Consider the following 25,024-nt stretch of genomic DNA (forward strand, 5'->3'; position numbering starts at 1 on the left):
CTTTAAAAATCGATTGTAAATATACAGTTCTCGCCAATTCTGTTTACTCATATTTCCCATGTGAAAAACCACCTTTAGGTAAGTTTGATGACTAGACCGTTTGCACAGAGCAGATTATTATGATTTTATGACCCGCATAAATATTGCGGTACATGCTGGTTTTATTACAATTTCGCACAGTGTCGAACCACTTTTTATTAACACAATTTCCAAAACCACCGATCAGAGCGACCAGTACCCGACTGTGTTTCTGCAGTGCGTGTTTAAAGCAATCGTACAACATCGGTAAACAGTATTGTCCACAGGCACACACTTCGTGTGTCACAACTTAAAAATATATATAATTTATAACAAACCTGTGAAAGTTTAGGCTGAATCGGTCATCGGAGTCAGGAGAATTAAAAGGGAAAACCCACCCTTGTTTCCGCACGTTTCGCCGTGTCATGTGTTTAAAATAAATCCGTTATTTTCGATATCGAGAATTTATAATTGTTTTAATTTTTCCACAAAAAGTAAAGCATTTCATGGAATAATATTTCAAGGGAAGTCTTTCACCATTACCCCCTGTAAACCCTGTAAGTTATTTGTAAATCTTTGAACTTTTAACTGTTGTTCTGTTTTCACAGGTTTGTTATTTTATATATAAGTTGTAAAACACGAAGTGGGCCTTTGGACAATACTGTTGACCGAAAGTGTCCAATGGCTTTAAGAAAGTGTACAATGGCTAATTGTGAGGACAAATAACAAGTGTCTAACCTTATGCTTAACATTGTGTAAAAAGCATTACATGCGATTACCTTCTAGTGAAACATTTTTCACAACTAAAACATCTTCTTCTGAGAAAGAGTGTTATTTTCCCCCACTTATATGAGGACTATTGCCAAATGAGTGCATTACGAAACTGAAGTGGTTGGTTCCCCCTGCTTTATCAAAAACATAACATAGCGTAATACCATTTACAATTTTTTTTTTTTTTTTTTTTTTTTTTACGGGAGCGGGGGATTAAAAAAGAAACACGGCTTTTGTTTCGTACACGTTTTAAAACAATAAAGCTTATATTAACGGGAATAATACGAAAACAAACATGGTGATAACAATGTTCACTTCGAATGCTCAGTGTTTTTGGACTCTGACGTTAAGTCAGACTGACATAGACCAACTGTGTCTGTGCGAGATTCTATTATAATAGTCAAAAATACGGTTTTAGATCGGTGCTAATTATTTTGTTTTGGCTGATGTTTACTAATCATGTCCTCTGTCTTTGTGGACATCGTGATAATATTAATTCATTGGTACATCATTGAACTTTGCTCGGTTTGGTTCAACAAATAATGAGCCACGCTTCTGCAATCGATGTCGTTAAATTAGTTATTTATTGCATTTGAATGACCTGGTCTAAAGGAGCCTCTAAAAACGTATCTTGGCTCATTTTAAATTGGACAATTAGATGAAAGTGCATCATACGGATACACGAAATGAAATCGATCCATGCGGGAAAAAAAGAATCCATGATACCAAAAAAGTCCCATCAGCAGTCTTGCAGACGAATTAACATAACCAACTGAAAACCAAACCACGTGCAACAGACAACATTAGTTCTATCAACAGTACCCGTACCTTTAAAACAGTGAGACCTTATACCATCGTGGGTACACACTGCATTACCATCTCAAGCAGGCATTTTGCGTTGAGAGAGAGAGAGAGAGAGAGAGAGAGAGAGAGAGGCCGAGCGAGCTAGCCGCCCACACTGACTGTTATATCAGCATGCAGGCCCAGTGACTCCATTGTCACTTAACGAAGCTTCGATTCGATGGTCGGAGTACTGGATAGAGTCTAGCCAATGCGGTCCCACTAGTGTCTTTCTAAACCGTTAACAATCGACGATGAGCGGATGCAGAGGCAATTTTATGTCCAATAATTGTCTAAGAGGAGTGCTTACTTCCTCTCTTGTTGACCTAAATATTTCCCGGAAAAAAAGCATAAACAATCAACTAGTATGATCGTCAGAAACAGGGGTATTTGTGTTGTAGTAAGTGTAAAAGAAATGTAGGATTATTCGCTCAATTAAACAAACGAAGTCGGTGTATTGAAAACACTTCGAAGTGACCAATATGTAACTAGTGGTTATTCTACACAACGTGTTGGTCAATTGCCAAAAAGAGTGTCTTCGTGACGTCTGACTGCTCGTGCGCATGACGTGTCGCAGAAAGAATCACCGCACATATTTTTCTTCTTCTACCGTGTGCAGTGCGTGCGGCATTTTTAATGCCAACCAACTTGAAAGAGAAGTATTTGTATTCTAACTCTTCACCATAGCTGAACCAACCAACATGTGATTTGCAGTTTTTGAAGCAAGAGTCAGAGAAAATCAACTTCTTTAGTCTGCGCTGGGTTGGAAATTGGAACGAAGGCTGTTCCCGAACAGATTGCGCCTTAATGACAAGTCCTCGTTGTTGAATATCGGTATTGGACTCTGACACGAAATACTTGCCTTGGTGGAAGACGTTCGTACAAACCTACATCAATCAAACACGAGGACTTGTGTAGCTTGGAACAGGTAAGTTATTGTTTTCCATTGTTATGATTACATAACTGACAATTTCATCCGTGCTTTTAGGAATGGGTTACCTACTTCCAATCCGTACAAAAATCACACAACATCGGTCTTGGTATTGCGCGTTCACATAAAAACATTGTTTTCTACATAACCAGTTGGGTTACCCCTTTGTGTTGATAAATGAAGGCTTTTGCATTTGTTGAATTCGATGGGGTATTGTGACCAATGTGGTAGAATACTGTTGCTTAAAGAACAGGAATGGAAGTCCCCTCATGTTCTTTTGAGGGGAGGACACTTAGCGTCTGGCAATGTTACTAGGCGGGAAACCGGAGACCGAACGGAACATAAATTAACTTGAAAGAGGGCTGCGCATCCATTTACCTGGACGATACTAGAAATAGACCATTGATTAAGGACATACATTAGTACTGGATGTAGGAATGGGTTTCGCGAAGGCGTTTCATCAACCACTTGAGACTTCGTTGTATATGTAAAATGCATCTGGACAGATGCAAATGTTGAATCGAAAAACTGTGTTGATAAAACTCACCCAATCGTTTGTAAGTTTAGGAAAGTGGAATGGAACGTATTGCTTTGTGCGTAGAATCTGTAAGTTAAAGACACTGGACACTATTGGTTATAGCTCCAAATAATTGTAAGCACCAAACTTGCATTGGTAACGAGTAATGTAGAGTGCTGTTGATGGTATAAACAATGTGAAAACTACCTCATCCGAAAAGTATTGTTTAGAATGAGTTAATTTTCTACTCAAGTATCAAAATACTTCAGACCTTAAAGGATGGACACTATTGGTAATTACTCAAAACAATTATTATCATAAAAACCTACTTGGTTACGAGGAATAGGGAGCTGTTATTAGTATAAAACGTTGTGAGAAACGGCTCCCTCTGAAGTAACATAGTTTTTGAGAAAGAAGTAGTTTTCCACGAATTTGATTTCGAGACCTCAGATTTAGAATTTGAGGTCTTGAAATCAAGCATCTGAAAGCACACAACTTTGAGTGACAAGGCTGTTTTTTCCCCATTAATGTCTCGCAATTTCGATGACTGATTGAGCTTAAATTGAGCTTAAAGGCACTTGACACTATCGGTAATTACTCAAAATAATTATTAGCATAAAACCTTACTTTGTAACAAGTAATGGGGAGCTGTCGATAGTATGAAACATTGTGAGAAACAGCTCCCTCTGAAGTAACGTAGTTTTCGAGATTGAGCTCAAATTTTCACAGGTTTGTTATTTTATGCATATGTCGAGATACACAAAGTGAGAAGAATGGTCTTTGAAAATTACCAATAGTGTCCAGGGTCTAATAAGCACTTTAATGAATCTGAAAGCATACAAACAATGAACAACAAAGGTGTTTTTCCTTTCATTATTCTCCTGCTTCAATGACCATTGAACACAAAGTTCACAGATTTGTTATTTTTATGCATATTATGTTGGATAACCAGGTGAGATTACTATTAATTGGCAATTACAAAGATTTCCAGTGCATGACTTAAACTAATTCTCCAAAAATGATGACTCCATCCCAGTGCCCAGTGTTATCCTGCCTTTGGTTTTGGAATGATGCTCTTGCAAATCGGTTCTTAATCTTACAATTTTATTTCATTGATAAGCACTGCTTCAAATAAAAAAAATATACAAATCTCATTTCAACTTCAACGGTATTCCCTGTTTTTTGCAGAATAGTAATCTCCTTTTTTTTCTCAATGATGTAACGACATAGAAATTGTAAATGTTTTCAATTATACAAGATTTGCTTTTATTGGAGTTTCCTTTCACATAACCGAGGAAGAATAAGTAATCAAAATAGTTTTCAAACATCAATTGTACTGTTTTTTCACTCACCCATGAAGTCCCTTACAACCCGAGTCTACTGCCCGTGGCATAAGTGAATCCTTAAATTTCAGGTGCCCTGACGTTGTTGGCGATTTAACATATTGATCCAGATCTTCTGCCAAATTTGATATCACGGCACCCGCCACATTGCCTCCCAAAATTCATTTCAAGTAAAAACAGACGTGCTACAGCAACAAGAACGTGACTAAAAAATAACTTCGGGTGCTGTCTAGGAAATTCACCATGACGAACAGAACTTGAAGGGCCTTTTAAAAATTCCTCGAGCCAAAATGATGTTCAGTCGGTGGTTGTATTATGATGGTTGTGTGGCAGCAGAGGTGGAGATACACACTAAGGAATACCCATGGGAATAGCTGGCATATTTTCTTCTTCCAGATTCACCTCTAAATGGGTTTAATTTATGAAAATTCGGAGGTACTTTTTTGCTGAAGGTGCTGTTTCTTAAGGTTGTTTAAAGGGTCTGTTCATGTTGGGCAATGACTAAACAATCAATGCCAATACAAACTTACGTGGTAAGAAGTAAAGCAGCTTTAACTAGTTAAAGCATTTTGAGAAATGTTCCACTTCGAAGTAGGTAATGCAGTTATGGTAAAATATATCACTTTTTATTCCCCAAATTTAAATAATAAAAAATATTACCCCACACGATAACGCGTTTCAGAATGTGCATTCTTACAGCGTTTATTCATTCTGATGCTTGGACAGAATTCGCTCTGGAGTTTCGTTGATATCTCAAAGACCACCTTTTAAAACAACATGTTATAATGTTAATTTTAACGTATTATATAAGATTAATACAAACGAACGGTTCCATAAGCCGAAGGTATAAAATGCCCATTTAAAGGGTATATGTACTTTTTCCTAACAAAAAACACAATGTCCACAGATTTACATTAAACTTACACAGTTTGAAGATTATGATAGTAGAAAGCTTCCCTTGAAATTTTACTTACTGAGGTGCTGTAGTTTTTGAGAGATGAGCAAAAGTAATAATTTTCGTCTATGTTTTAGCATGTAAAAACGTATTAATCAGTTATGCTATGGTTTTGGTATAATAATCATAACTTGTTAAGGGGATTTTACATGCTAAAATAGTTTTGGTCTCATGACACCAACATGATTTTGTGACTTGTTTTACTCATTTCTCAAAAACTACACAACCTCAGTTAGTAATATTCGAAGGGAAGCTTTCCACTATCCCACTATATCATTATCTTCAAACCCTGTAAGTTTAATGTAAATCTGTGGACATTTTGAAAAAGTACCCGAATCCTTTCACTTAGAGCCATTGGACCCTTTCGGTAAACACTATTGTTCAAGGCCCACACTTCGTGTATCACAACTTCTATATCGAATAACAAACCTGTGAAAATTTAGGCTCAATCGAGCATCGGAGTCTGGAGAGAATAACGGGAAAACCCACCCGTGTATCCGCGCGTTTCGCCGTGTCATGACATGTGTTTAAAATAAATCCGTAATTCTCGACAACGAGAATTGATATTGTTTTACTGTTTTCTCATAAAGTAAAGCATTTCATGGAATAGTATTTCAAGGGAAGTCTTTCACCACACCTTCTGTAAACCCTGTAAGTTATTTGTAAATCGGTGAACTTTTTGTTTTCTTTCTGTACCAAAAGGGTCCAATGGTTTTAGTCACATGTTTCTACGAGGATCCAAATAGTTTATGGTGACTTAGGGCCTGCCCACAATATGGAAAGACGCGCAAAGGTTAATCCGAAGTACAATGGTGTGAAAAGTGAAGTAATTACCTTCCTGTCTGTAGTAATTCTGAAATCATATTAAATATGCAAAATCAACATCATTTTACGGCACTATCCATGATAATTACATTTCATTATAGAAACAAAACCTACGATTTTCTTCACTCTAAGCAGGGGAGTTTTTTATCAAAGAGATTATGCAAAACGAGTGTTTTGAGTGACGCGCCAGCCGCTCAGAAATCGCATGAAGAAATAAACTAGCATTGACATGTTTTTCATTCTTGAGCTCAGCGAGACGTAGTAATTTAAAATTTTAATATGACAGCTGAGAGCGAGGGACATAAAAAAGCAGTTGGTGACGGCAAGATAATCGAACTCGAGGTATATAGATGGTTATTAAAGGATGGGTGGTCACTGCAAAACTTCAGACTCGCTAAAAGCGAAAAATATTGTCATTGGTTCACTGGGTGATTATTTGATAGGTGATCTCTTGTAGAGAGCAAATCAATGGTGTGTGACTTGTTTTATTTGAATCGTGAACTGTTTTTTTTTTCAAAAGCGAAGGAAAACAAAAGAAAGGGGGAAATGATAAGAAGAATACAAAGCGGGAAGAACAAACAAGATGTGTTCGTGCACATGTAAGAAACTTCTATTCACCCAGCTGGGTTTGTGCACCAAATTCTTACTTTGTTCTCCCATGGAAATAATTTATGAAGGAAAAATTAATGGCCAATCACATTTTGAAAACAACTGTAAAACAAAATTGCTAGCCTATATATAAATATATATTTGGTTTGCGGTAACACCATGCATGTGTGTATCTTCTTGCCAGGTAGAGTTTGTTCTTAGAGAACTGTCTTGCTTTAATCTTGCTATGTATAATGATTACCAACAAAATCAAAACTTGTAGTTAAAAATGAACCCGTTTGTTGACCGATGAAACATAACCCATTGTTTACTTACTACTCGCCTTGCCATAACAATCTAAACAGTTTTTTATCGAGACCATTAAAAGTAAAAATAGGGCATCACTGAAGGTGTATGTAAACCCACTTCCCCATGCTGTCCTTTGCTGGTTTCCAGTTTCAATGTATGTCATTATTGCAAGTCCTTTTCCCTTCAAGGTAAGGGATGATAAATTTGTTTATGGTACACAATAATTTGAGCCATTAAGATTGCCTAAATGATGTCAAAGACTTCCAAGCAGTATGTTGATACCTTGTGTGTTGCCCCTAAATGTAGTCCGAGCCCTAAATGTCGCTTGACCTAAATAAAGCCCAAAACCCGAACCTAAATGTCGCTCGGACCTTAATGTAGCCCCAAACATGTACCTAAATGTCGCCCGAACCTAAATGTAGTGCCAAACCTGTACCTAAATGTCGCCCGATCAGCCCCAAACCTGTACCTAAATGTCGCCCGATCAGCCCCAAATCTGTACATAAATGTCGCCCGGACCTAAAAGTAGCCCCAATACCTAAATGTCAAATAGGCCTATATGTAGCCTATAATTGTTAATAATCACAAATTGTTATTATTGGATATCCGTCACTTAGTGACTCTCAAGGGGCCTCGACATTCAGTATTTTCATGCAAGGTTTTGTGGAGCTTTAGTTTCAGAAGTAGAAGTATCAAACCAATTCGTTATTGCACATAATGGTTCAAATTTGGTGCTACGGTGCAATATGCAGCTAATTTAACATCAAAGGAACACCGAGTCGAACCCCTTCTCTTTTAGAAAAGTGCACTAGGTTCTTTAACGTCAATTAAACAATTATCATAATTTTCGGGATCCTTAAAAATAAATCAAAATCATTATAATAAACACAATGTGTGTAGTTGTTGTTGTCATCACGCATTCTCCACTTAAAGAAAGTAAAGGTCATAAACTAGGAACAGAAAGATGAATCTCTCCTTGTAAAAAAAAAAAATAATACTTTCATGATGCGAAGTATATTTGGGCTAGAATGAAACCTCAGGATCATGATGGAAGTGTTTGACAGTATTGTCACCAGAGGATTGCCCGATTTTAATAGGAACCATTTGGTGTCATCATTGATAAAATGTCTTCCTAACCAGGAGACTAACAACCCTCCTCTGGGATGGTTGTTGTTGACAACTCTGGCTCAGGAAAGCATGATCAGAATATTATTGAGTGTTTGTGGATGTTTTCATTCTACAATAGTTCCCGCGAAAAGTGTCTGAAATGTCTGATTTGGGAATTGAGTTTAACCCAATTTGTCAGGTTTGTCCCCTCTGGTTAGCGTATAAACCATTTTCACGATGCATTTTTTATGAGGATGATAGTGCAGATTTATTGTTGTCACTTGAGGGGTTCCCTGATTAAGGATTGTAAAATGTACCCATCGGAAAAAGGTTGGTCCAATAACGGTATGTCCCCAGAGGGTTATTATGTAAACATATTTTTTAGGCTGTGAAACGTAACAAGGCTGGATATATCGAAGCACACGTGTGGTAGTTGTCAAAGACCATATTCACACTTCGTGTATCCCACCACATGCATAACATTATAAACCTGTGAACATTTTGGCTTAATGGGTAAAGGAAGTTGTAAAATCAATGAAAGAAACGCACTCTTGTTAGAATGCTAAGAATTATTGTCTGCTTTCAGATGCCTGTCTGAAGCCTTTGTCAGATTTACCTCTTTTTCTAAATCTACTGTACTTCAAAGGAAGTCGTTTTTTGCAACGTTTTATATTATCAACAGCTTTTAATAACTTGTAGAATAATTAACACAAACCTGCCTTTAAAGTTGGATCGTTCGTTGTGATGGCCTTTTAACAATTACTTGACAAATAATGGATTAGGCAATACCTTTTTACTTGCAGTACCATTTGTGTATTATCATCATTTTAGAGAACACATTTACACGGAAGGCTCATGTTGACGCCATCCATGTTACGTCATTACTTACCTTAATCATGTGTCAGATGTGCCATTTCGGGAGTCTGTATTTTTGATTACATGCAATTTGACTTTCAAAGTGGAAGACGATTGCCAGACATCGTGGTAGGGAGTCTGCACAAGGGGTCCGGAGCAACCACTTGAGAGCCCATTATTAAAATTAGTTATTATTCCGTCTTCCACGGCCTCTGCTTATGGTGCCCAATACACGCACGCAGCACACATCATTAAATGCACTGGACACTATCAGTAATTACTCAAACAAAGTAATTAGCATACAAAATGACTTGGTAACGAGCAATGGAGATATGTTGATTGTATAAAACATTGTTAGAAACTGCACCCTCTGAAGTAATGTAGTCTATTTAAGAGAGAGGTAATTTCTTAAATATTAAAGGGTTTTAGGCCTGAAACCCTTCATTCGGCATCTGAAAGCACATACACTGGGCAACAAAGGCATCTTTTCTTTCGTTATTTTCTTGCAAATTCGATGACCAATTGAGTCCAAATTGTCACAGATTTGTTGTTTTACGCATGTTGGAATACACCAAATGAGAATGCTTGTCTTTGACATTAACCGAAGATGTGCAGTGCCTTTAATTGAAGATGCCGTTTTTGACCTGAAAGTGATGATGGAGCGAGTAATTACGCGTGCGTGTGAAATGTATTTTATGACATTGCTAATAATTCGGTTTGATGCGTCTGCCTATGACGCATCAAGTCCAATGCGCGGTATTATAGTGGCACTGGCAGGCGTTACAGGCACTGGGTATCATTGGTAATTGTCAACGTTAAGTATTCTTAATTGAAGTAACCCAAACACATGCATAAAATAACAAATCTGTGAATATTTTGACCCAATTGGTCATCGAAGTTGCAGGAGAACAAAGACAGAAAAAACATTTCGGTTGCACAAATGTGTGTGCTTTTAGATGCCTGAGAAAGGCTTTAGGCTTAAAATCAGTGGACTGGTAATTGTCAAAGACCAGCCTTCACAGTTGGTGTATCTCATTATATGCATAAAATAACAAACCTGTGAAAATTTGAGCTCAATTGGTCATCGAACTTGCGAGATAAAAATGAAAGAAAAAAACACCCTTGTCACACGAAGTTGTGTGCGTTTAGATGGTTTATTTCGAGACCTCAAATTCTAAATCTGAGGTCTCGAAATCAAATTCATGGAAAATTACTTCTTACTCGAAAACTACGGCACTTCAGAGGGAGCCGTTTCTCACAATGTTTGATACCATCAACCACTCCCCATTACTCGTCACCAAGAAAGGTTTTATGCTAATAATTATTTTGAGTAATTACCAATAGTGTCCACTGCCTTTAAAGGAACATTACAGAATTGTTTTTTGCTAACAAAACAGTTGCTGGTAGTATAAGCACTTTATGTAATCCACCATATACATAAACTGACACACGTAGAAGTTTGAAATCGATCGGCCATCTGGGTCACGAGAGAAAAGTGAAAAAACGATTACAAATTTTGCATTGCATCGATGCCAAAATGAAAATGAATAAAACGCTCACTGAACGATAAACTCCAAACGCGAAGTTAGATTATTTATTTCTTATCAAAAATGACAGTTCAGACAGAAATATTCCAAGAGATGTTTTCAACTATCATCATCAATAGACCGTGTAAGTTACCAATTCTGTAACTTCCCTTTAAAGTCTTTCTCAAATGCAAATAATTTTCTTATAAAATACGTTACTTCATAGGGAGCCGTTCATAGCGATGTTTTATACTATACACAGCATTCCGTTGCTAGTTTCCAAGTAATTTTGTTGTGCTTATCAATATTTTGAGTAATTACCAAACGTGTCCAGTACTCTAAAGTCCTGCTGTCCAGTTCACGAAATCGTTATCTAACCTAAAGAAAACACATCTAATTGATGCATCGTATAACCAGTCTCGAATGGATAAGGAACAAGGGACACTATTTGTATAAATCGCTGATTATTCGTGTTTTCATTAAGCAAACATTCACCCAAGCAATAATCAGTTGAGTATATTTAAACACTGTAGTAGTAGTAATACATTTTGTGGATATCACAAGATGCAATCTTAAAAGTTGAAATGATTTAGATGGGACTGATTATAAGGAGACGATGGACAAGACTGATAGTTTAATCTTCTAAATGGGCAAACTGTTCCCATAAGACGAAGTGGCCCAAAGTCCACAGTCTCTGGGAGGCTGTACAAACTCCAGGTTATTACCAGATCAAATCCAATCTCATGAAAAACAACTCTACTGAATGAAAGATGATGCATTATCAAACACCAAGGGATCATTTTGCAGAACGAAATGTTATCGCTTTTCGATAAAAAAGCTTAATTCATGCTGAAATTGATTTGGGGGTTGTCCCAGATGAGTCGTAGAACTTGGGCCGAGTGGTCCCTCCGCTGATGGGGTAAGATAAATCTCCGCGGTATGGGAGAGACAGCCATATTACAATGATTTGTATTTGACTATTTGAAGTGATTGTTCGGAAAAGAACTGTAGAGGGTACAAACAACATGATAACCAACTTCTCTCCCCTTTTTTTTTGGAACAACCATAATCTTCCAAGAAATATCTTGTTATTTGTCTCTCTCAAAACAAACGCATTTTCTTTTTTTATTATAAGTGTGCAAGCATTGTTTTATCGATTCACAATTTTGTACACCGTTCTAGGTCAGTTCAGTTTGGGAATAACTGAGTACGGTGTCCCTAAAGCGACATGTAAAATAAGCGGCTACAAAATTTGAAAGTTTATTCGCCCCTCGGTATTGTACTTCGTTCCTGCAAAATAACTAATCGTTGCCCGAAATCGTTTCATTAGATTTAATTTATTTTCCCCCTCTCGAAATACGTTATCGTTGCCTCGAAATTGTTTCATCTCGATTCCATGAACGAAGTATATCAATTCGAGTTAACGAAATAATGCTACACATTGGAATAAAGAATAATTCCCAGGTATTTAGTGTTATTGGATGTGGTTAACTTTACAAAAAGGCTTGGACCAGCAATTACTAAACCAAGGGAGTTACACGGGTTTGCTGTATGTCTTTTACTTTAAACTAGAGATAGCTAAATATGATTCACCCAAAACATCCAACTCAACAACCATCCACTTGAAATGTTGACGACCGCAGAATGTGAGTGCCTGGTGTCTTCCAAAGTGTTTAGTGATATAAAACAGCATAATACAAAATCAAGAGAGCTACCCGAGTTCGCTATTGATGTGGATAATGACTTTCACCTTGAATTGTAGACCATGTAAAACATAACTCGACATTCATCCACGTAAATACTCCCATCGTGTCGACCGCATAACATGGTACTTAGTGTTAGTGGTAATGGTAACTTTAAAAAGGCTTGAACTACAAAATCAAGGGAGATATACGATTCGATATTTAGATACATAATGGCATTCACCTTGAAATAGAGACCCGTATATCATCACTCCCACATACAACTACCTTGACAACCATCTAGTACGTAAAATGTTGACAACCGCAGAATGTTGGTGCCTGGTTACTCCCAAAGTATTTAGTGTTTAGGTCAACTTTAAAGGCTTCAACGAGCAAATACAAAACCAATAGAGATATCACTGTCAACATGAAGTCTCTCGCCAGTAAACTGACATCGCTGAAGTGTGCTATATTAGCAAATTATTTACATCCCAGATGCTAGTTCTCCCATGACATAAAAACTTACCTCAACGTGTAACACGGATAAGTTTCACTTTCATTTATTCGGCGACTCTTTTCCCCAGTATGGTGTGTCCTATGGAAACATCTTAAGCCCCTTTCACACGAGAGCAACTTAGCTAGCAAGGGTCCCTTGCTAAATTGTACCATGGTTGTAAACTTTTACAAAGTGTACCTCGTGTGAAAGGACAACAATTTTTCTACTGTCCAAGTTCTCTTGCCGATCTTGTCCAAAACATTGCTACATTTTACAACCATGGAAAATTTAAGCAAGGGACCACAGTTAAATTGCTGTCGTGTGAATAGCACTTTAAATTTGAATTTGAATATTTTAGGGAAATGCTTACACGCCACCATTTAAGTGGACCATGGTGCAACAGTTTGTCTTTTTTGTATTTGTGTTTACCTTTTAAATTAAATTAAGACAAACCTACACGAAACGTCATCTTCTGATTTTTTGTTTTTTATTTTTAAATAATAATAACAAGTAAACAATGATCTGTCCATAATTACCCTTTTCATACAATTTAATTTCGTGAGCATAAGAATCGACATAGTTGTTGAAGGATTTTCTTACTTTCCTCTCATTTGAATGTGTGAGGATTCACAATCGTGCGCATTGATCACTTAATTTGGTGGATTTTGGCACCTTACTATTACCCAGGTTATTATTATCTTTAAAAACGAACACTTCATTTTGGGTTATCATATCAATAACACATAGTAACATTAAGAGACAATTATACAGCGCATACTGTTTTTAAGATTGATTTTAAGACATTATTACTAAAACAGTAATTAGGAAATTAAAGTTGAAGCAAAGAACCCCAAACCCTGGAGTAAAAACCACAACAAAAAATACCAAAACGTTCGACACTGGCTTTTATATGTGCTGCTATCCCCTTGCAAACGGCACACCAATGCACCGACCAGTATTGATTAAGTGCCACCTTTTATACGCATATTGATATATTACAAATCCCCTCTCCATTTACATGAAAAAAGACCGGTAATTGAATTTTCCAAGGTCTGAAATCACTTGAAACACAATACCCTTCTCAATCCTTTGTTCCACATTTCTCTAAAAAAAGAGGAACAAAAACGAAGAAACAACAAAAACAGATACGATGACTTTCCTGTGTGAGATCGATATTTCAATGTTTTGTCAAAAGTGCAATTCCGTGCATTGACCGCTTCCAGGAACACCATTTTCAAAGGATCCTCTTTCAGCAACTGATTCCGGCTCATTTGCAAGTTCACGGACCCTAGATTCCGTAATTGAGTTTGTCAAAGTAGCTCTTAAATGCATCAGTTTTGTAACGGGACACACAACCCGAAACTCGAACAGGTGTATGCCCGGATCTGATGGAATCCTTCCGTGCTGTAATGCCTGGGCGTCCGGGATGACGAGTCCGGAATAATTGACCCTCGTTGCGTATAAACGGTAGCAGGATTTCTGAGCAGGGAATCTACCGAGTTTAGAAGGACGGGCATTTGTATATCACGCCTCAATTGCAACGACAGGTTAGCGTGTAAACCAGTAATTCGGGCAAAATTTTAGTTTTATTGTCACTGTTTATATGACGAGACTCTTCAGTAATTGGAATTCAAGATCTCCCATGATGGCGGTATCATTGCCCTTATATTGATTTTAGCGTATCCGTAAAACAGTTGGATATATTTTGTAAATAAAATAAAAACGGACTAGAAGTAGATATAAGAAAGCTACGAAATGCTCCATCGCCTATATAACAACTCATTTAAAAGGAACATTAATGTGCTGTATGGCATTGTTTTCCACAACAGCAACAACCATTGCTGATATGATGTAGTATCAATAAACATAAGGACGCTACATGAAAAAACCCTTTACATTTCAATCAGCGTCCGATGGGTCGTAAAAGGTTTAGTGAAATACCTATGATACAATTTCACTCATTCTTAATGATCTAGCACCAAAAATAAGTCACTTACACCATTCTTCCATGCTTAGACACACGCTCATTTAACCAATATAATGCATTCTCTTTGCGTCGTGGTCGTTGACGTGTGCGTTATCGCTGCAGTGTGACTCGGCTGTGCGGCCCCTAAATGTAGCCCGAGCCCCAAATGTCGCCTGACCTAAATATAACCCCAATTCTGTACCTAAATGTCAGGTTTGGGGCTACATTTTGGTCCAGGCGACATTTAGGTACAGGTTTGGGGCAACATTTAGGTCAGGCGACATTTAGGGCTCGGGCTACATTTAGGGGCCGCAAACTCGGCCTTTACACACTGAGCTAGGCATGCACAGGTAGACACATGCGAATAAAAGTCTCACAAGTGTTCCTTACTTTGGAACTTGAGAAGCTCCAATAACACTAGTTTAGTAAAACCCGTATTTTCTTGTCTGGGTTCAACCTGTTAGGACGTTCGACATAATTGTATTAGTCGGCAAAGTAAAGTCTGTCCCGACTGAGTCAATATGGCTCATCAAAGCTGTGGTCATTGGCTTTAAATGACTGCACTATTCCCATGGAAATAATACCATTTCATCGCAGGTTGCTCACTAGCTCTCGGTGCGTCAGAAACCAAGTGTACTACTACAAGACCTTCTACACTTCGGGTAAATTTAGATTTTCCCTCATGCAGAAGGATATTAGCATTTCTGAAAACAAAAATGCCACCGCTTTTTTTTTACACTTGATGAAAGAAAGAGGATTTGACATCCTAGCTTTGCATTACAGATAAGAAGCCCCTTACGTGTTATCGCCACCTCATCACGCACGTGCTGTATGCGTCAGTTTAGATCTCGTCTGACATTTGAACTTCCATTGCTTCGCATCACGGCTTCCAGATGGAAAGTTACATCAATGGCACAAGTGATGATAGAAAAGTCAGTAATGAAATTTATAGATCTACGTTCCCATTATAAAGGAAAATACCGGTTTCCTATGGCTTTCCTCTAAAGTCCATCTGGATATCCACCGGCTTTTCTAATTTCATCCCCAGGACAGTAGACCCCTGGTCATCTAAAAATCCATCAACTCCCAGGCTCCATCTCCATTTTCTAGACTCGAATCACCTTATCACCATGGCTGTAGACTAAGATCAATTTGTGATCCACTCGCCTAGAATATTCCTACTTCCTTCAAATCTGTTTATCGAGGTTCCTTTATTTATACTAGTCCCCGCATTTGGAACATTCGTACCTAGAACATCCGCTCGTCTACTTCAGCTGCTACATTTAAGATGTTGCTCAAGAATGAACTGTATCGATTCCAACTCATGTTTCATCCTTAAAGCACCTTGATCCGGAAGCCTAGGATTTATGCGCTTTTTAGTTTGCTCCATATTCACCAACATTACCATGATCTGTGCCTCGGTGGGCAATACCTTCTTCATGATTAAGCCTGATATGTAATAAGTAGGTACAAGCTTGAAACAAGTTTGAGATTTAAGAGAATGTTTCTTGTTTTGTTTATTGTGAGATTGTAACAAGTGTGAGTTTGTACCAACTGTATGGAATTGAACAAGTTGAAGATCATTTGAAAACAAAAATGTCATTCAGTAGGATTTTGTTCTCTCTGTGTTTATAAAGATTTTTGGGAGCATGGTGAAAAAATGTGGGAGTACAGAAGCGTGGTTGCACGAGAATTGTTTTTACATTTTTATGACGTCCCAATACACGGTTCGTATTTTGGGTCCACGGAGTTATCACGGAGATCAAAGTCAGGGAACATCTGTTTTTGGAAAACCTTGTTGTTTCTAACGACTGCCTGGTATCGAAAAACTGATCCACGGCTAAACTCTGTATTAAACGAGCTTATGATTCAGTCAAAAAATTTCAAAATTCTTGATATAATTATTTAGAATCTGGGTCAAGTGCTTCGAGGCTTTTCTTAAGCAACCTGTATGCACATTAAAAGCCGATAATTATTCCGAAATGAAAACATTGGGCAGGGCGCGAGTTATCGGTTCGTTAGAGATTCGCGCTAATACTCACCGAAATGACCCTAAGGTGTTATATTTAAACTGAAGTTGAGGAGCCGGTGTATTGTTGAACTTATTCGGTAGTAAGGTCACTTTATAGAGCCCCCTGTACAAACACACCCATGGTATCTTGGCTGCTGCCCCAAGATATGTTTTCATATAATAACTTAATTAATCTGTGATATGTTCAATTGGGCATGCTCTTGAATACCTTTTTCCAAAAATAATAACAGAAAAGAAAATCGAACAAAAATATTTTAATATTAAACATGGCTATTCTGGTATTATTGGGAAAGACAGTTAACAGAGTGGCTTTAAAGTTCAAATCTGAAAATAAGCAAACAACCTTTATTTGACGTCCGTTTGATGGCTTGTTAGTTTTCTTAATAAATATATCTAGGGTCCCTCATGGTCTATAACGAGGAACCTTTTGGCTGAACCAGGCAGCAAACAAGTTTTAGTATGAATCATTGTTAAGTTGTTGAACGGAAAGAAACAAAAGTGAAATGAAAACAGAATCAAACCTGCCAGTCAAAACCATGCCTTTTGGCGTTTATCGTTAGCTGTATTCATATAGTAATTATGATCAATATACAGAAGTATTAAACAAATTTTTTGGTCACTTTTTTTGAGCCGTTTGCTTAGAATTAGCACATGTTTCGAGCCCAGTGTTCTTTTCCAAAAAACGAGGTGCGTACTTTACAAGCGTAATTGTTACGGAGATTTTATATATATTTTTGTTAAGTACGAATGAAACGTGTTTGTAGATGGAGTGTAAGTATATCCAACCATTCACCAATTAATTTTGCAATACAGATACGGGTGGTTTGACAAACCGAGGGTTATGATTGAGCTTGCAGAAGAACAAAGGGAATTTTGAATTTGTTGTGGACATTGGTTCATTTGGAGACCGAAGACGAACAAAGAAAAACAAAAGTTCCCGCAAACATCCCCCACCCACCCCCCCCCCCCCCTCTAAAAAAAAAACTGGGTCAAGAAAAGTTGTGTATTACAGTCTATTTCAGGATGTTGCGTAAGCCTATTGAGACAAAGAACAACATTGTGCGCCTTAACGCCACATACACAGTGTGGACCAGACAAGTCCATATAAAAATAGGGACTTGAAACACTATGCACACCCACATAGTGTTTTTTTTACATTGTTCAATAACACAATTTAGTTTTATTTCCGTCTCCATTTAGTCAGTTTCTCTTGAAACACAACATTGCCGTTTGAAAAGTAAACCTTACTTACCAGTGCATACCTTTAGCAGCTGCAATCCCACTAATAGGAGTTCGCTGCAATGTTCTAGTGGCCCTATTCCCCTTTTATTGGGACATCAGTAAATGGCACTCAGGTTATTAATTTAAGCAAGTTTCACCGTAAGGCGTTACATTAGTGCGCAACTAAATATAATTACGCTGCGAATGGCCGTTGGGCGTATAGCGCGGCTAGGCTGTGAAACAGCGCAGAAATAACCAAGGTAGGCTTTTAAAGGGACGATCAAGCATTTTGTAAATAATTCTTTCGGATAATCGGCCCCGAGAAATACTTTTGCCTGTGCAAATTTTGTTAAACAATAAAAACATAATTATAATTAACAAGAAAACATATCATTGCTTTCGGTTTTGAACGTATAGCAAAAAAAACAAAAACGAAGTTCGAGTTATGAATATACTAACATACTTCAACGCAGGTAGGAGGTAACGTTAATTTACTATTGCAATAATCGCCCCCTAATTTATGTTTTTGAAAAAAGAAACCTGCAACCGTTTTACAATTCAGTTAGACAATTTCAAGCAAGATGGATTTGACATTATTTGCGAATATATATTTATTGCTGTAATTACCAATTCCATCACACCGTTAGTATGTATAGGTGGGAGACTTTTGCTTTAATTACTAAATTCATACAGTTTGGGCTTACGCACTGTCTTAGGTAAACACACATTTAAATTATGTTTACAATGCGCTATTCTATTAAAGCTTCTGCAATTTCCACGACTACCCATACATATTGCACAATCTCACATTGCTATAAATATCAAAACCTTTGCTTTGAAGAAAAAAAAAGTGATGGCGCGTGATAATGAAAGGGTACGCATTTTCTTTGGTAAACAATTATTTAAATTAATATTCATAATGCGCGACTCTGATTTGAAACCCATGCTTGTGCAATTTTCAAGAATACCTTTATAATATTGCAAAATTTCACCTCGCAAGTATTGACAATTCTTGGTTTTTGAAAAAATAATACACGATGGTGCATAATAATAATAACAAGGTTACGTATTTTCTTCGGTCAACAAAAATTTATTTACATTTACAATGCGCTACTCTGATTTAAAGCCCCTGCTAGTGCATTATTTCAGACTACCTTCATATTGCAAAATCTCATGACGCAAGTATTAAAAAATCTTAGATTTTGAAGAAAAAAAAATATGCGATGGCGCGGAATACTAATATATTCCAAGGACTGGAAAGACTGACTATTATGTCGTTGGACTGACCTTGTTGTCTGTAATACTAAACCTCTTTAGAAAACAAAAATAAATCCGTTGCCGAAAGGTCAGCATTAAACAGTTGGGATCTAGAGTATAGTGTCACGTGTCATACTATGGTTATTAGCTCTAAAACAAGGCGGGGAGGAAATTGTACTTCCTTGTTCTCAGCTCGCCCGCAAGAATTTCAGCTCGACTCGCGGTGGTTTGTGGTTCATCAAGAGTCCTTTACCCTCTCCAGATTGCTCGAGTAGGGCATACATTGTGGTTTAGTTGCTTCAGCGTTACCGTTGACATTATCAATGTTTGGAAATCCCATCCACATTGGACGTTGATAATGTGAACAGGTCCTTATTTGTAGGCAAACTACTTACATGTGGTTTACAATAGTTCAACCAAAATCGGGCTCAATATGTAAATTAATTGGTAATGGTAGCAGCGAGTGACAGACTAGCTGTCTTTGTTTCATGCTTTAAATGATAAAATAAGGGCTAAATAAAGATAAATTCATGTTCAGATGACGTAATTCTGTTCACGTTAAAACGCGTTTGTAGGTTCTTCAGAAAATGCATTTTCTTTCGAAGAGCGTGAAACCCCCCCCCCCCAAAAAAAAAAAAACGAGACAGTGATTAACATCAGGTCATGTATTCGTCACGTAGATGGTCTACAGACAACATACCTCGTATCTGATTCGCATTGCCCTTCTAGCTGGCATGAAAGGAGAGAGCAGAATAAACCTTTTCTTTCGAGGAACGTGTACACAGTTTTTTAACTTGACCCTGTGAAACCGACAAGAAGGACGAGGAAGTGAAGAATAACAGGTTATGTTGTTTATAGATTGTCTACAGACATCATACCTCGTATCTGATTCGCATTGCCCTTGGACATGGAGTTGGCCTGACAGGATTGGCAAAATTAGCCGTTTCTTTCGAGGGGCATGTGCACAAATGTTGAACCTGATCATGTAAAACAATATAAAGAAGGGAAAAGAGTGAAGAGTAACAGGTCGTGTGTTCATATGCAGACATAATACATCGTATCTGATTCGCATTGCCCTTGGAGTTGGCGTGGCAGGATTTTGATTTTTCTAACAAACAAAAGAGTCGTGTGCAAAACTCATCGGCTCTCGATTCTAATCTGCTTTTGATTGATACTGTTATTCAGTGAGGTAGCAGCAACACAGCGAATCGGTGGGCGGTGAGCTCCTGAGAGTTCTAAAGCGGATGGGACGAGAGAGGAGTGTGCAATAAATTATCCTTGCGGGTGCCATCACTGAGTGAAATATAATTATTATTAACACGTCTCCTATACGACCACCAAGGCATAACACTACAGTTTCGCAAAAGAACGGTTGAATTGATATAAACACGTCCCTACCACCGCCACGGTATAACAGTTTCGCAAGATGAATTGTTAAAAAGTTTACAATTTTAATCAGAATACCTTGATTTAACGAGAACTCTATCAGCCGTTGTCTGAGGTAGGCAAACCTGGAATTAAATATTGATACATAAAATGGGTTTCCTCGTTGTACAAAATCGCTGAGAATTAACAACCTGTTTATGAACTTATTCTTGCACCTTTTTGTTTGTTTGTAGGTTTTTCCCAAGTCGTTTTCTCAATAGCCTAATTAAAGTTTCGTTAGTTTTAAAGACAATGGACACTATTGGTAATTGTGAAAGACCAGTCTTTTTACTTTGTGTGTATCAACATTATGCATAAAATAACAAACCTGTGAAAATTTGAGCTCAATCGGCCATCAAAGTAAAGAGATAATAATGCAAGAAAAAACACCCTTGTCACACGGGGATGTGCGCTTTCATGGTGTTTGATTTCGAGGTCTCAAATTCTAAATCTGAGGTCTCGAAATCAAATTCGTGGAAGACTAGTTCTTTCTCGAAAACTACGTCACTTCAGAGGGAGCAGTTTCTCACAATGTTTTATACTAACAACCTCTCCCCATTACTTTTTCGGTTTTGTGCCAATAATTATTTTGAGTAATTACCAACAGTGTCCGCTGCCTTAAGGTATAACAAGAAGAAAATCCTTGGTAACTCGTTTTATCGCATACACGAACAAACCACATTATTCCCGAGTCAGATGAGCTGTGATGCTTAATTCACGGCTGCACTTTATTTCTTTAAATCGCCCAGTGGCTCCAAGTCGTTCTAGAATGCTGGCTAGACAATCCTTGGTGGCGACCCATAGTGGGGCCTCTTTCATTGACTGCACGGCCAGTGTCAGATGCAATTTTGTCCGCCATGCAATACTGTCCACTCCGGACATGCAATCGTTTCTCGGGCTATGCAAAAACCGTCCGGTGGCCATGTACACGACTGGTCGTGTATATGCGCGCGTTAGCGAGCGTGCATGCACTGAACCTATGTACTGCAGCATGAATATTCATGTATTTTATGATTGCAGCGCATACCCAATGGCCGAACATTTCCTATGCGATTCATGACATGCACTTAGCTTGTAAACAAAATAATGGCGAACGTGTTCCGTAGACAACCGTTTTATTTACTGCAAGGACGGTTTTGCACGAAGGCGAACACATGTGCATACGCAAATGTATCCGGGCGGACACAATTGCATTACGCAGCAGAGTCCGGGCGGACACGATTGCATATGCAAAACCGTCCGGCGGACATTATTGCATATGCAATAATGTGCTCCGGATAGTATTGCATAGAGGACATAATTGCATGCGACACCGGCCTTTATGGAAATTGCTGGTGTGGATCTTCGACCAATTAGGTTGGAACGTGGATCAGTTAAAAGTGTGGTCTACTTCACGTGAGGGCGGATAGACTGTGCAGCTTCCTTTAATAATGGTTAATTACGGAAACCTGTATAAGTTGTAACTGTGTACAATAGAAATAGGGATATTGTTCAGATGCATTCTTGTCAACAAAGGGGTTGTTAATGAGTCTGCCTGCTGGACTGGGGCGTTGGCACCCCCAGCTTTATCAGGAGAATCATTGAACTACAACTCGACAAAGTTGTAAGGAATCTCGGAAAATAGTTCTGAAATTAGGTTTAATAGGCCTTTCCCGAAAATTCAACTGGCATATCAATGCTAATTGGCATAGCTCAACTTGTCTTTTCATGGTAATATCATTTCGAACACACTAAACAATTAGTTTTTGTTCTATGTCCGGACACAATGATTCGTACTGAAGAAACAACCTGTTTTTTCCAATAAGAATGTTATTTTGTGCCTACTTAATACTACTTTGCAGAACACATTTTTTTAGGGGGTCAATACCGTTTCGAGGGAACGAAACTGTTAAACTTGGCTCCATATTTACACGTCTGCCGGTGCTGCATAATCCAATCACTTTTTTATTTTATTTTGTTTCTAAAGTTTTTAAATATTTGTTGTAAATTTTGCATTGTTTTTATGCGGTGGCCCTATTAGATACTGATTTAATTCGCTTTTGGGCAGCCCATAGTCTTATTTGAGTGTTAATATATTTATATTTTTTATTTCGTTTTTTGTATTATATAGTTTTTAGCTTTCCGTGAACTGCTCCTTGTTATACTTGACTCGTTTTATCAGCTGCTTCATCGAAAATTTAACAATATGTTTGCCTCAGTCTGGCAAACCGGATCCCTTTGATGTCTCAGTGAAACGTGCTTTTACTCCGAGACCAAGGCATCTTTGGACTCCAATCAAATTACTGCACAGTTAGCCCATTTAACTGCAACTCAGCAAAATCAAGTCTTCATCTTAAACTCTTCCGTAGTTCGGATTAACTTAAAAGGTAAACGGTGGGTTGATTGGTTCTTATCACTAAAGCAAGTTGGATATAATATATTCAATGTATGCACCATGTCAGTTACTGCATTGTGCATCATACGTTTTACACCAGTAAGGGCCTACCTGTGATGGTAATTATGCCTATCTCACGGAGTTGGGGCCCAATTTTATGGCTCTACTTACCGCGCTTAAGATCACCATGTTCCGCTTACTGTGCAAGCACCGAACCACTGCGCTATCTCTGTGTAAGCGAATAATTCCTCGTAACGTGTATGGCAAGCCATATGCCCAATAGTTCGATAAACACTGTTTATCACCGATAAATACTGTTTTTCGAGATAAACATTGTTTATCAATTGATAAACACTGTTTATCGAAAAACTATGTTTATCGAGCGATAAACAGAGTTTTTCGAGGTGATAAACAGACTTTTTCGATAAACACTGTTTATCAAGTGATAAACATTGTTTATCGAAAACAGTGTTTATCGGTCGATAAACACAGTTTTACGCCGACGCCAGATGCCCAACAATTCGATAAACAGTGTTTATCAGTTGATAAACACTGTTTATCGACAGAAACTGTGTTTATCAACTGATAAACACAGTTTCACGCCGACGCCAGATGTCCAATAATTCGATAAACAGTGTTTATCAAGTGATAAACACTGTTTATCGAAAAACTTTGTTTATCAACTGATAAACACAGTTTTTTCGCCGACGCCAGATGCCCAATAATTCGATAAACAGTGTTTATCAAGTGATAAACACTGTTTATCGAAAAACTATGTTTATCGACTGATAAACACAGTTTTTTTCGCCGACGCCAGATGCCCAATAATTCGATAAACAGTGTTTATCAAGTGATAAACACTGTTTATCAAGTGATAAACAGTGTTTATCAAGTGATAAACACTGTTTATCGAAAAACACTGTTTGTCGACTGATAAACATACTTTATCGAAAAACTCTTCATCAAGTGACAAACACAGTTTATCGAATTATTGAGCATTTGGCGTTGGCGAATAACTGTGTTTATCAAAAAACTATGTTTATCAAAAAACCTTGTTTATCAGTTGATAAACTGTGTTTATCGAAAAACTCTGTTTATCAACCCGATAAACACTATTTTTCGATAAACCGTGTTTATCACTTGATAAACAGTGTTTATCGAAAAACCTCTGTTTATCACCTCGAAAAACTGTGTTTATCGCTTGATAAACATAGTGTTTATCAGTTGATAAACAATGTTTATCTCGAAAAACAGTGTTTATCGGTCGAAAAACTGTGTTTATCGGCGATAAACAGTGTTTATCGAATTATTGGGCATATGGCTTGTCATCAACGTGTAGTACGCACGCGGACAAGCTAAACGTTCCTGCTAACCAGTGAAATACACTTGAGGTGAGCGTGTAAGCGCCGATTATTTGCGCACGGTAAGCAGAGCCGTGACAGTAGGTCCTGTACACGTCTGCGCGTGTCTTTTCCTCTGCTTCGCAACCTTCAAAGGATCAATAACGCCATATTGAATGTTCTAGTTTTAAACGAAGGAACGTTACTTATTTTGATCGATTTCATGTCAACAGTTGACCAGACATCCACGTTAGTTAACCGCATTATGGAACTAAATTCCCCAATAAAGATGCAAATGACCATTATAACGCAGGAATCCAAGCCCGTCGAGGTTTGTAACCTTCGCTGATGTATGTAAACAGGTTACTATTATCATTTTAAAGTGGTCCCTTTTTTCGAGTCGATTTTTTTCACCTGAAAAAAAAAAACGAAAAAAAAAAAAAGATCTAGCAAACAAAGTCTGGTTTCCCTAGAGTTCTAGCCTCGACAGTAAACCAATGGGAGCTTCTTTAATGAGGCAAACCGATGTTTACTAACGCATTAACGAGCATCTAGAAGGCAATACTCTTGAATATACTCAGTATTGATTTTGAAAGCAAGGTAGTGTTTGTCGATAATTTATATAGTAATGTGTAATAAGTGAGAA

At 37.7% G+C, this 25,024-nt stretch overlaps 1 protein-coding gene across 1 annotated transcript in view; it reads left to right on the plus strand.

Moving 5' to 3' along the window:
- The first annotated feature begins 2,461 nt into the window (after nt 1-2,461).
- LOC139941481 (kiSS-1 receptor-like) overlaps nt 2,462-25,024 on the plus strand; it is a 127,189-nt gene continuing 104,626 nt past the window's right edge. Inside the window, exon 1 of the mRNA XM_071938008.1 lies at nt 2,462-2,557. The gene's annotated coding sequence lies outside the window, so the exon portion shown is untranslated. The remainder of the gene's footprint in view (nt 2,558-25,024) is intronic.

The sequence above is a fragment of the Asterias amurensis genome, chromosome 9 (genome assembly GCF_032118995.1).
Source record: "Asterias amurensis chromosome 9, ASM3211899v1".
NCBI classification, from domain to species: domain Eukaryota; kingdom Metazoa; phylum Echinodermata; class Asteroidea; order Forcipulatida; family Asteriidae; genus Asterias; species Asterias amurensis.